The 12,071-nt window shown below is 40.3% G+C and overlaps 1 protein-coding gene across 3 annotated transcripts in view; it reads right to left on the bottom strand.

Annotated features, from left to right (window-relative positions):
* Positions 1–12,071, bottom strand: part of MYRIP (myosin VIIA and Rab interacting protein) — a 238,781-nt gene that overhangs the window by 124,554 nt on the left and 102,156 nt on the right. The gene's annotated exons all lie outside the window — the stretch shown is intronic.

Here is a 12,071-nt window from a genome sequence, read left to right as displayed (position 1 = left end):
AGAAAAAAAAAATAGGATTCATGAAAAACATGTTAAATAAAAGCTTATAGATCAGTGTGCATGTACATATATTCATTCTTTCCATTTCTCAGAATTAGTGGTGACTACCTTACTATTTCCAATTGCTGATAAGAACCACTTCTAAGACTAGAGTAAGACAAAAGTCTAAACAAAATTTAAAGGTACCAGAAGAGATAGGCTAAGTTGCAGGAAGACAGAATCATGACATGCTGACTTACACTTAAATTAATGCTTAAATACCTTGCTACAGGAAAAAAAGAATACACTTATTGCATAGTTATTCAGGAACTCTACCAAGATCGCCTATAAACATCATTATGAACCAAGCCTGGAATGTTAAAAAAAACTCACATTACTGGGCTTATACATCATCTTATTTGCCATTTCTGCCTCAGATTCATAACTCAAAATAAAAACAGCCTATTTTGTGAAAGTTTGACAGGTCAATTCTAAACCTCAAGTCTAAAAGGCAATTAAGGCAGTGATCTACAGCATGTAATTTTTGAACTTGCACATACATCATATTTAACTATATTCTAGATACACACCTTTTACAAATTTAAAACTTCAAAACAATGTATGTTTCTGCTGTTTGTCCCCTGTACAAAGGTTGGCTATCTTAGACCAGCTGCTCAAACCCAGGTAAATACTTTCTGGAGTTTCAAGTAAATAATCTTTCTTTACAATTTTTGTCCAGATGGCAAAACTTAATTGTTTTTCCACATTTTTACAGAACGATAAAGGTGAAAAAGGCAAGAGATTATCATGCAAGAGACGAAATGTCCGAATTATGCAAGTCAAACTGGCTTCCTCGTGTAAACTGATAGAACTATCCCACAGATTAAATGGGATGGTTAGACTATCCCCATTCCTCCCTCCTACCATGGTACCAACAGGGACAATCTTTCTAGGGGAACAGCAAAAGTAAGCTGTTCCCCACATCGCTCCTCCATCCATAGCACGCATCCTGCTCCACAGCAATGGAGTGAGACAGAGCAATGCTTCTGTACAGGAGGTCAGGCAGGAACCCCGGGTCCCAGGAGAGAAGCTGGTGAAGGTGAGGGCTATATGATACAAGGAAGATTTCTGGCACAGAGAAGAAGTGTCAGCAGCCCACGATGCTGCAGTCTTTGCTTCAGGCTGGAGACCCCAGGCAGCAGATGCTGGCCTCCTTGTAAGATGAGGACAGCCAAGGAGGAGCAGTGAAAGAAGAGATTTCTGTCCTCATGCAGCTCTGTTATCTCCCAGAATTAGTAACACTGATATTTGGTAGTATTAGCCTGCACACTCAACATTGACATGCTCAAAAGCATTTTGAACCCTCATTAGGGCTCTTACGCATGATAGCAAGATAAACCACAGAAAAAAAGCCACCTATTAGACCATTACAATAATGCTCGTACAATATAAAAACAGGCAGTTTCATTCACAACAGAGCTAATAAAGCCTGATACCTAGAAAAAGCTGAGCACACACTGAAGCCTTTTCATCAGTACAGGCATTAATTACATCTCTCTCCTCTATCTGGCTGCCAACATTCATTACAGTGGTAGAACCTTGATATCATTAAGGCATCTGCCTCACTGTTAAGTAGGACTAAAATTGGCCAACGGATTCAAAAAGTCAATAGGATAGGGTTGGACAGGCTGGCAGAGAGAGAGCATGGCAGAAAAAGCCTCATTTCCACAGGAAACCAGGCAGAACAGAAAATAAAGCAATGCACGTCCCTCAATGGCTGTAACAAATTAAGGCCCTCACGTACTACCTGCCAAAAGCTATTCCAGTTTCTATCAGGAGTCAAAGGGCAAAAGGGACTGTCAACAGGACTTGTCAGCTGAAGCCAAAAGGCTACTCTCCACACTCTTTCCTTGGAAATAAAACATGGGTTTCCTATGAAGGTGAAGTGCTGCACAACACTGGTAGGCAACTGAATCTGCCTGGTTTGAGGAAAATTACATAATCAAAGGGAAAAGTAGGCTCTGGTTTACTCCCAGCAATACTGAGAAAACCTCACTTGCACATGACTTCAGCTGGATGATTACTGTAAGCAAGATGATTAATGTGAGCTCCAATCTCAATACACTGAGAAAGTTTGTAGCACTGGAATTCAGAAGGTACAAGCTGAAGTTCGAGGCATCCCGAGTTTGAAAGTCTCAGACTTTACCTTCAGGATGTTCAAATGGCTTGGTGCACGAAGATTGTAACAATGGTCTAAGGAAAGGAGCACAGTCAACAACAATGATCCTCTCATGCAGTGAAACTCGCTTCCAAAAGGACGACAGTCACCTGTGCAGGAGCTGACTTTTTCTAAGAGGCAGGTCGAACCACACGGCCATCTCAAACATTCCCCCTTTCTCCCCATGCAACACTGTTTCCCTCAACAAAACACAGATGAGGGGGATGGGACAGAGAAAAGAAGGAGAATGTGTGTGCACTCATGTGCACTTACTTCCCCCAGCATTACATTACATTCCCTCCTTGGGGAAGTATTTATAGGTATACATATAATATGTGTGCAAATAAAACAAGCTACAAAAAAGACTGCACAAAAAAAATCCCTTTTGGGGAAAGGACGGAAGAGTGGGAACCACAAATGACAGCATTTATTCATATCACTTAAGTCACAACTGATGGTGCTCCGCTATTACAGTTATGTGTAACATAGTAATAAGGATCTGTAGAGAAGAGAACTCCTGCTGTTTAAATGAATCTAAGATTGGATTTCATTTTCTTTTTCGAGTGGCTGCATTTCACTGATTGCCTATAAATACAAAAGAAGCAAAGAATACTCAACAGATACCCAACATATCTGTCACCAAGACTATTTCTGTCAAAAAACATTTTATTGAACTGTAAGTTCCAAAATATACAGATGCATATTTAGATTTTTCCAGAGGTTTGTATTAATTAATCTGCAAGAGTTTGCATAATGAATATGTAATAAGTTTCAGTCAATGTTTTGGGTGATAGACTCCTGGCATGTAATCCCACACAAAGTCAGGTTAGGAATACTTTCTAGCATAATGCTTTGCATGTAGGTTTTGCTATTATATTCTGAGGGTAAATAGTCATCTTCCCCTCTTCACCCACTACATTTTTTGTTGCCTTTTTTTTTTTTTAATTCAAATAGCTTTCATTGTCATGGTTTATTTCTTTTTATTGTCTTAGAGGATTTTAACTGATTTTGCGAGAAGTACAATATTCTGCTTTGCTGGTTTGTACAGTGGTTTACAAATGATACGGTAAGTTAGGTTAGGTATCATGTTATGCTGAAGACAGGTGCTGCACAGCACACTGCAAGGGAGGACACTGCTGAAATGCGGCTGGTGAGTTGAGCAGATGCAGCGCGTCTCATCGCATGACTGCTCCTCAACAGCTGGGCAACAGCTTCTCTGAAATACCTTGTCTGATAAGTCATCTTTGGACTCTATGAATTGACAGCCCCTTTTGTTTCTACAAATAACACTGCTTCAGACTTGTAAATGTAGGACAAAACCTGGCAAACTGAAGCTACAGGATTGTTTTCCTCGCTCTTCGCTGCCACTGAGTTACAGAGTGATTTGTCCAAAGTCACCAGCTTTTTACATACTTCCGTTTATCTGCTGTACAATAGCGGTAACAGTAAAACTCGCAATGGCAACAATAAACTTGTTTGATGTAAATATATAGATAAATATATACAGAACACCTTTACAGCATATTTCATTTAGTGACCATATAGTCCTCTCCACTGCTGTATTCTTGTAAGCAACATATTTACAACTAATATTCACAGCAAATGACCCTCAACCTTTTTTTTACCACAAGACCTGATTGCCTTATCTAGATAAAATTCTGTTTCAAGTCACTTGTACAGTATACAGCTAACTGATTTCCTAGTTATTAGCAAGTAGGATAAGATGTATTCGGTGCAGGACTGTAACACCGAATGCTCTGTTTGTGCCCTGGACAGGCCTATTCTGGTAGGATTCAACAGGATTGAGGCATTTTCCCTGTGTGATTGCAACAGCCTCAGCTTCAAAAACAGGCTAGCAGGTTCAAACATAATTCTTCAACGTTTGCCTGAACAATGCCTCCTCCCCTAATATATTTCTTTAAAACAATTAGTTATTGTATATAACTGCACCTCCTGAATACAGAAGTACAGGTTTGTTTGAGAAAAGCTTTTCTGCTTTTTTTCCCAAACCCTCTTTTATAAAAGTTAGCTGTTTTTTTTAACTGACAATGTGATAAGGATGCTTGCTGTTTCTCTGAGCTACAGTTTGATATTCACAAAGCTCAGTGGCTGTAATTATTCTATATTTTAATAAGTGAAATAAATCCTAGATGGGCCTGTACGCTTCCCCCCAAGAGGCATTACTGTGATTACATACTCAAGGCCTGGGGGCAGGTGGAGCTATAACCTCAAACTGCAAAGTCAACAGTAATATACATGTTGGCAACTTGCCACAGTAAGATACTACTGTGAGGTTTAAAAAAAGCTGGAAGGAAGTCTATGATGTGTTTGAGAAACAGATTAAAAAAAGTCACTGCAACATGCATAAGGCTAGGACGATCAGACTCTAAGCCTCTCCATTGGGGGCGGCAGTGGAAGGGAGTTCATAAAACAGCAGGACCGAAGGCCATGGTCAGCTATATTACAACAAAAAAGCTAAGAAAACCTACCTGTTTTCCATATAACAAGAACAGTTCCTGGTGGAAACCTGACAGTTGGTTTGATTCACCCAGTGATTTGGGTAGCAGAGCTACCATGCCTTTTTTTCTCCAACAGATCAGCAGTTGAAACATTTGCCTGGGATGTGGAAGACTAATTTAGGTCTCTGCTCTATTTGAAGGAGACTTAACATCCTCACTACCACCAACTTAGATGCCAGGTTGAATGGTCTCCTCAGGCATTGTTCTTCATCTTTGTTAAGATTACCATTAAGTTATTTACAAATATTAACTGGAGCGCAGAACAAGACAGAAGCATAATCAAGCAGCAAAGGCATGCACGAGGCCAGGACACGTTGCTTTAGTCTTGCTGTAGGAGACATTTGGATATGCTACGGACAGCAGTACATCACCCATGGTTAGTACACTCTTCTGGGAGGTGGGAAGATGAGGTGAGGTTATGCCCAGTGAGTTTTGTTCAAGAGTCCAGTTTTGGGAAGGCTCTCCAATTACCCTGTAAAAGTAATGCCTCACACAGAGGCATTTATGGGAAAGCAATGGGACCACTACCACTGGCAGCAGCAGAGACAGTCCTTTGGAAACGATGCAACGTGTATTAGTTAGGTACAACGCAGCATGCCAAGCTCCAAGACAGTCTGTTATAATCAAGTCTGTCTGCCAGGCTCCCCGAAACCCGGCTCTCTGCTCTTCTCTGAGGGAACATCTCCAACTATCGGGCTGTAGCCAGCTTACGCTCGCCTAACACCAGTCTCCATTTCAGACTGGCACCTGCCAGTTTAAAGGCAATGTCCAGCTGGTGAGGTTCCCATTTGCTCTGTTGCTTTCTTGGGTGACAGACAAATACAATTTTTCCTACTGTTTAACCACCTTTTATCTTCCCCAATAGAGAGTAGCAGTTATATCTATTCTAGTTGCCTGCACAGGAAAAGAAGAAAACGGAGGGACAATGTTCCTAGGAGTTACAAAAAAAAAAAAAAAAATATCCCATTTCCTTCACATCACTCCCTCCTGCTGAACAGAAGAGCAGCGCTTTGACCACAAGTTATCAAAGACAGGTAGAAACTTTCTCCTTCAGTACTACAGATGAGGGCTTCTGTTTCCAGTCCTCTTAATTCAAATCACAACTATTTCATAAAATAAGCTACCTTTTATCCACCTGGTATTAGAGTCTCTTGTCCTTCAAAGACTAGTGAGCAGGCAGCATACGCTGCAAAGTGCTTTTCTTAGGGGAGCAGCATTCTGCTCAGCTACATAACTGGTTGTCTCTCTTCTCTGCATTTGTTTGCACTATCTCACCTCTCAGACTAGATTCGGAGTGATCCATGAAGATCACCAATTTGTCTTCAAACTGGTTTTAATCTTAGTTTGACCACTGTTAAGAGCCTTAAGACACTTTTTCCCTCCACAGAAGAGAATGCCTTCAGACGCTCTTCTGGCCAGGCACCCCTCATATTCACCTACATGCACAAACTACTGCGACATTTCACTTAGCATGAGATCTGGATTTCTACATAGTCTGGGGAGCAGGTGAACAATTTCTGATGTGCCTGTTCCCAGCTTTTCAGAGAAGCCATTTTCACCAGCCGCACCTCATGTTTTTCCACTCTCACAGTTAGTCCAAACCTGGTCTGTTGGGATGGGAGCTTCCTTGGGATACAGAGATCAGCTGAAAATACAAGTTCCATCAATACCCTCTAAGCTACAATGTTGGAGGACAAAGGGCTTCTCCTGTTCAGAGGCCAAAGTGTACACAGTATTCCTGTCTCTGCTCTCCTTAGACCTGCCAAATGTGCACCAGATGCTGGGGTGGGGGTAAAGCTCCTTTAATCTGTGCAGAACCTGACAGTCTTTTACTCCTTGGCTACTAGCACAATGAAGAGGAGTCACAGGCTGATTGTGACTGAAATTTCTCTCCCATTCACATGCTTTCAATTTGATGTTCACAGTCCCAGACTGTGACTACTACAAGTGGTTCCCACCTCTGCCCTTGCTTTCTCTCTCCTTCTCCCGACCCCCAAAAGTGGACCAACCAGGTTAGTGCAATGCTGCTAAATTTAGGGAAAACGCTCACTGGAAGGTTTGCAGCCCACCTTGATCCCTGCCCAGGAGTTAACTAGCCACAGCTGCCAAGGAGAGCTGCTCACCACTTCATCCCTTCCATGCTCTCTATGCCACTAAGTGTGGCACAGTGCAAATAGTGATGAAGCTATACGCTGACAGGGTCATATATCTTTCCCCCCCTCTTTTACTGAGAGAGCACTACAAAAAACAATCAGTTACCTGCGTAAAAAGTATCACGGATTCTGTGGACAATCTCTTTCTAAAAACAAAGAAATCCGGCACAGTGGAAACACTGTTGTTGTTTTGCTTGGGCTTTTTTTTTTCCACATTTGCAAACACTTCTGATAATGGGAAAAGAATTGCATTGACACCTTCATATTTCTTTTTAAGTACCATAAAATAAATGTTGTGAAGACCAACCTGTGGAAGCTTTGTGCTAATCACAGCTGAACCAGTTAAACTGCTGATAGAACCAGAAAAATGCCAGCATACTCAACACTTATCTTTGTCTAAAAAATGCGTATCAGGCACTGCATTTGCTAGAGAGAGAACAGATTCAGTCTGTTCCAAGCACCAAGACAAGTTGTGGTTCACTTGCCCCAGACCAGTACCTTGCTTGTCATACCATGCTCTATCCTCATCTGTTAACAATTTCATGCTCAGGTGAAGCTGTTTCACAAAATGAATGATTTGTGCTGTGTTACTCTAGAGACACTGTACTAGTGGCTCTTAAGAGAAGTTTCTTTTTCTGTTGCTGGCACAAGCACTGTCAATCAGTGTCTATTATCAGTTGGAAATGACTGACGTGTCAGAGTGTAGATAAATGAAATAAATAATATACTGGTATTATTTTAAATTCCTTCTTCGCACTTTGTAAAATGACAAATTGTCAAGAGACATTGTGTTTAACCCCATTTTCTTTTGTCATGTTGGATATCACAGGAGCACAGACTGTGCACCACATTTAACTGATAGGCTTTGAAATCTTCTGCAGGCAAGTGGAGCAGCGAGGGAGAAGCACATCTTGAATTATAGAGCAGATATTTTGGGGAGCTCTGGGGACATTGGAAATCTCCACATGAAAGCTGAAATGATCTTTTCCAAGAAGCAGTGCTGCAAGTATGGACTCCTTTGCCCTCCTGTTCTAATACTGCCACATGGAACACGTGAAGATAAATCTGGTTTTTAACATACTTTTTTCCTCACTCTTCTTTCTCATCTGCCCTCCTATCTGTTAGAGACCGCTCTGCAGCCAGGTAGGGTGTTCTGAGGTCAAATACTTTACCAGTATTGGGGACAAGCACTTCTGCAGGTGCAGGAGCTTCTGGTTAAATCCTGGGTTTAACTGATCCATCAAGAAGGGCCAAAACGTGTGCTTCCATGTTGGACATCAACTGCAAGTGATAAGCTAAAAAGTTTTCTCCCGTTCTCACTATTACATCCATACTGAACCACTGACCATTACTACCTGAGCCTATGTGTCCAGCCAGTTTTCATCCACGTTATGATTTCTCCTGTATATGTCATAGCCCCGCAGTGTGACTACAAAACAGTAAGCTTTGATACTTACATTAGCATTTTGTGACGCCTTCCTCTTAGATTACAAACATGTAATACTTTACGTTGTACTACCCTATCAAACATCCTAACAACCCAACAACGTCATTACAGTTTTACCACCTTTCTTATATGCCTTCCCTGATTTTTTCCTTCCAACATGTGATAGTGATTTATAGTTACATAAACATTTGCTACATTCCTCTCTCTCATTTCCTCTCAATAAATGTCATTCTGCTCTCCCTGAAGCATATTTATCACTACCTGTATATCTTTCTGTAACTAATATGTCAACATTTCTTGCCTCTTTTTTAGTTAATTATAGCAGAATTTTATTTTATCTTTCAATGTCCTTTCCAAATAATTTGCAGAAATATCAAGAAGTCTATAGAATTGCGCTGAATCAACAGCATTGATAACTACTTGCCACAAGTAGTTTATTTGACCTGATAAACTCCACAGCCTAACAGCTTTCTATTCCCTACCATCTACTATGGGTTACCCTACATATTAAGCAGCCAAGTATAGTTCTAAAAGTCTCTCTAATGCATTATTTCTGTATCAGTCAGTCTCTATTTACCACTTTGCAGCTCAGAATAGTGCATTTTGTCACATATTTAATCCTGTATTTTTTCTCCTTGTGGTACCAAGTGAAAAAAAAATACAGTTTAACAGAATTAATTCTCAGGTGCATCTAATTTTAAAGGGATGAAAACCGAATTCCTGGCCATATTGACCAACCTCCTGAGTATTTCAGTGTGTATTCATGATCAGTAGAGGAAAGCAAAGTATTCATCAAATGCTGGTACGCTTGTAGCATTTATCCTCCCATTTGTCACGCTCTGTGCCTCTTCCCATGCCTCTCTCATTGGAGAATTTCACGTTTCTCCTATCAGGTCCTGACTTTCAGTACAAGGTCATCTGAAGTTAATGACCTTTTTTATCCCTTTTGGTCATACCTGAAGAATGATAAATACAGACAAGCATTCTTAAAAATATTGTTCAATTCAAACAGACCAAAAATATTCAGTGAAAATATTTTTAAATGTACATAGTCTTCCATCACACTTAAGTGCAATACATTCTTTGCATCACTAGTGGCATCTGTCAGTCCACCTCTCTTAGGAATCCAATTTTATGCCTGTATCAACTTGAAAAAGTTTCCTTTAAGAATAGAAACACTCCTACTACATTAAACAGTTCTTCTCCCAGTGCTCCTTTCACAGTGCCATCTGGCTTGACCTTATAAAACACAATTCATAGCCTGACTAGTGTACAGCAGGAGAGTAACTCAGACATTGGCTCTAAAAATCTCTGAAGTATTCACTGAGCCACCCTTCCCTCTTCCTGGCTAGACTTCCAGCAACACAGATTGACAAAGATTTGCACTAGAATCAGTGTTGTTACTGAGTTACTATTTACTTCCCACATGGGAAAATGAAGGGAGTCTTCCTTGACCCTTCCCACAGAACACGCAGCAAAATAAAAAAGAGCAGGCAGCAGAATAAACAGCAGAGCTTGCTAAGCAAGCAGGTTTCACAGCCTGGTAAGTTGTAGCGTCAGAGGACTGTGAGTGGCGTTAGAAAAACCAGCACAAAGACGCTCATCCCACTTTGCATACAGTCAAGGTGAGTAATGCTTCATACACGAGGGCCTTCTGCCTGATGAGGTTGGCTTTCAAAGTTCGCCTGTCCTGACCGTTGCCTTCCCAGGAGAGTGGCTGCTACTCCAGAACCCAAGCGGGACGGGAACGCTGGGAGAGCCGTGTCCTCCACAACCACGGGGAACGCAACACAGACAAATCTGCACTGTGTCCTCCCACACCATCATCCACTGAATATTTCTCCACTTCCTGCAACAACCACAGGAGCCCTAATGTGCCACACGAAGAAAGCAGAACGCGTTACCAAATGCTCTAGGCCATCCTGGTAACAGGGAGTTGTTTCAGGTGAAACTCCTATGCAGTCCTAGGAAGCACATCAGGCTTATACTGCCTAAGGTCACAAAATAATAATAATAATAATAATAATAATAATAATAATAATAATAATAATAATAATAATGCCTCAAAGCAAGAGGTTCCCACTAACGCGGTATTACTTAACTCTGTATTTTCAACAGGTCTGCACATATATAGCTCCTAAAGTCCACTTCCCTAGTCCAGCTCCTCTTCATGCTGCCCATACTCCTAACTCACAGTAAATACTGTTCTTAGATATTCTATACAGACTCTGCAATTCAAATAGCTTAAAAATGGCAAGCCCTGCAGTTCCGAACAATCAACATAATATGGGCCAAGGAATAGCAGCTCGATATTTTTAGTAAATTTAAGCCTATAAACAATTATTTTCTTAAGTATGGAAATTGTTTGCAATATCCATGTAGGTTTTGTTTGTTTGTTTTAAAGACAAAGACTTATAAGCTTAAAATTACCACATACCTCTGTTGTACACAAGACAGTATTTTGGCAGACAAAAGAATCTGTTTTCACAGAATGCATTTTATATTTAACATTATATGTTTCTCCAGTGTGTTTCATATCAACAATATTAACACCTTCTGGAAGCAGTATCATGTCCCTTATTACAAACCAGACAAATCTCTGCAAAAGGGCAAGAAAATATTGACAGCACCTCCACCTCCTTGTTCAAACACACGTACTTAAGGTAAGTCCTTTAAAAGGTATTGGCATATACCATTGCCATAGTAACACCAGTATTTAACAAAGACACAATCTTCATTTAACACTATTACAATACTTCTGATATCTCACAGTTAATGTTCTTAACTTAATCCAGAAGCTTTTTATTATGGGAATGTTTCTGCAAATTTAATAACATACTGATATTTTAACATATAAAGGAATATACAGTAATGGAATAAAAGGAAATCAGTGAGCAACCACAAAAAATATAAAAAGCTAATAATTTGGAATTTATTTAGAAAATAATGATCTTTATTTTGTAGCTGTGACTATAAGTGCAGCTATTTAGCTTTACTGTGCTAAATAGTGTGTGAGCATGCATGCGTACACATATAGATGTATCTCTTGCTGACAGAGATGCACGATGCAAGTGAAGGCTGGGAATCTCACCCACCTCGTACTCTCCATACCCCATCCCCATGGGGACGTAGTACTAAGCACTGTCCTTGAAAAGGTAATTCAGTTATAGAAGAGGAAACACAGCCAGGTTACCAGACTAGTGCGATATTAAGGAACTAGTGATAAATTAAAGTCCTCTTGTGCAGATGCTCCCACAGCTCTATGTATCCCAGTAATTCTTCCTCAGCCCTTGACAGTATGCCTTACCCAGGACACAGAAGGCTGTGTACAGTGAACTTTCCCGGAGAGGAGAAAGAATGCAGGGGAACATCAGAAACCTGCATCTTTCATTCCTCCTCTCAATCCATGTCTGCTCTCTGCTTCTTCCCAATTAAGCATCTATCAATCTGAAGTACAGCGAATGTACTTCAGTAGGATGTTTTTGGTGAATGGTAAAACAATTGAAATAACCCAGAAGCTTTTGAAAAATGGAAATTCATCTAATACAACAACTAGAATTCACAAATATTTTCAGAGAGATGATCAGTTGGTAAATATTTGGAAAAGGCAGAATGGTTCTTCAACGTTCTTCACCATTTTTAAAATTATGTGGTTTGAATTTTTAAAATGTCAAGTTTTGTTCTGACTTTTTCGCAATAAAAGAGTTGCAAATACTATTATTCAGTTCTTCTGTGGATACTGCCATGCAGGTATC

Source organism: Aptenodytes patagonicus, chromosome 2, assembly GCF_965638725.1.
Source record: "Aptenodytes patagonicus chromosome 2, bAptPat1.pri.cur, whole genome shotgun sequence".
In the NCBI taxonomy this organism is placed as follows: domain Eukaryota; kingdom Metazoa; phylum Chordata; class Aves; order Sphenisciformes; family Spheniscidae; genus Aptenodytes; species Aptenodytes patagonicus.
Note: the sequence above shows the minus strand (reverse complement) of the source record. Positions and strands in the feature narration are given on the sequence as shown.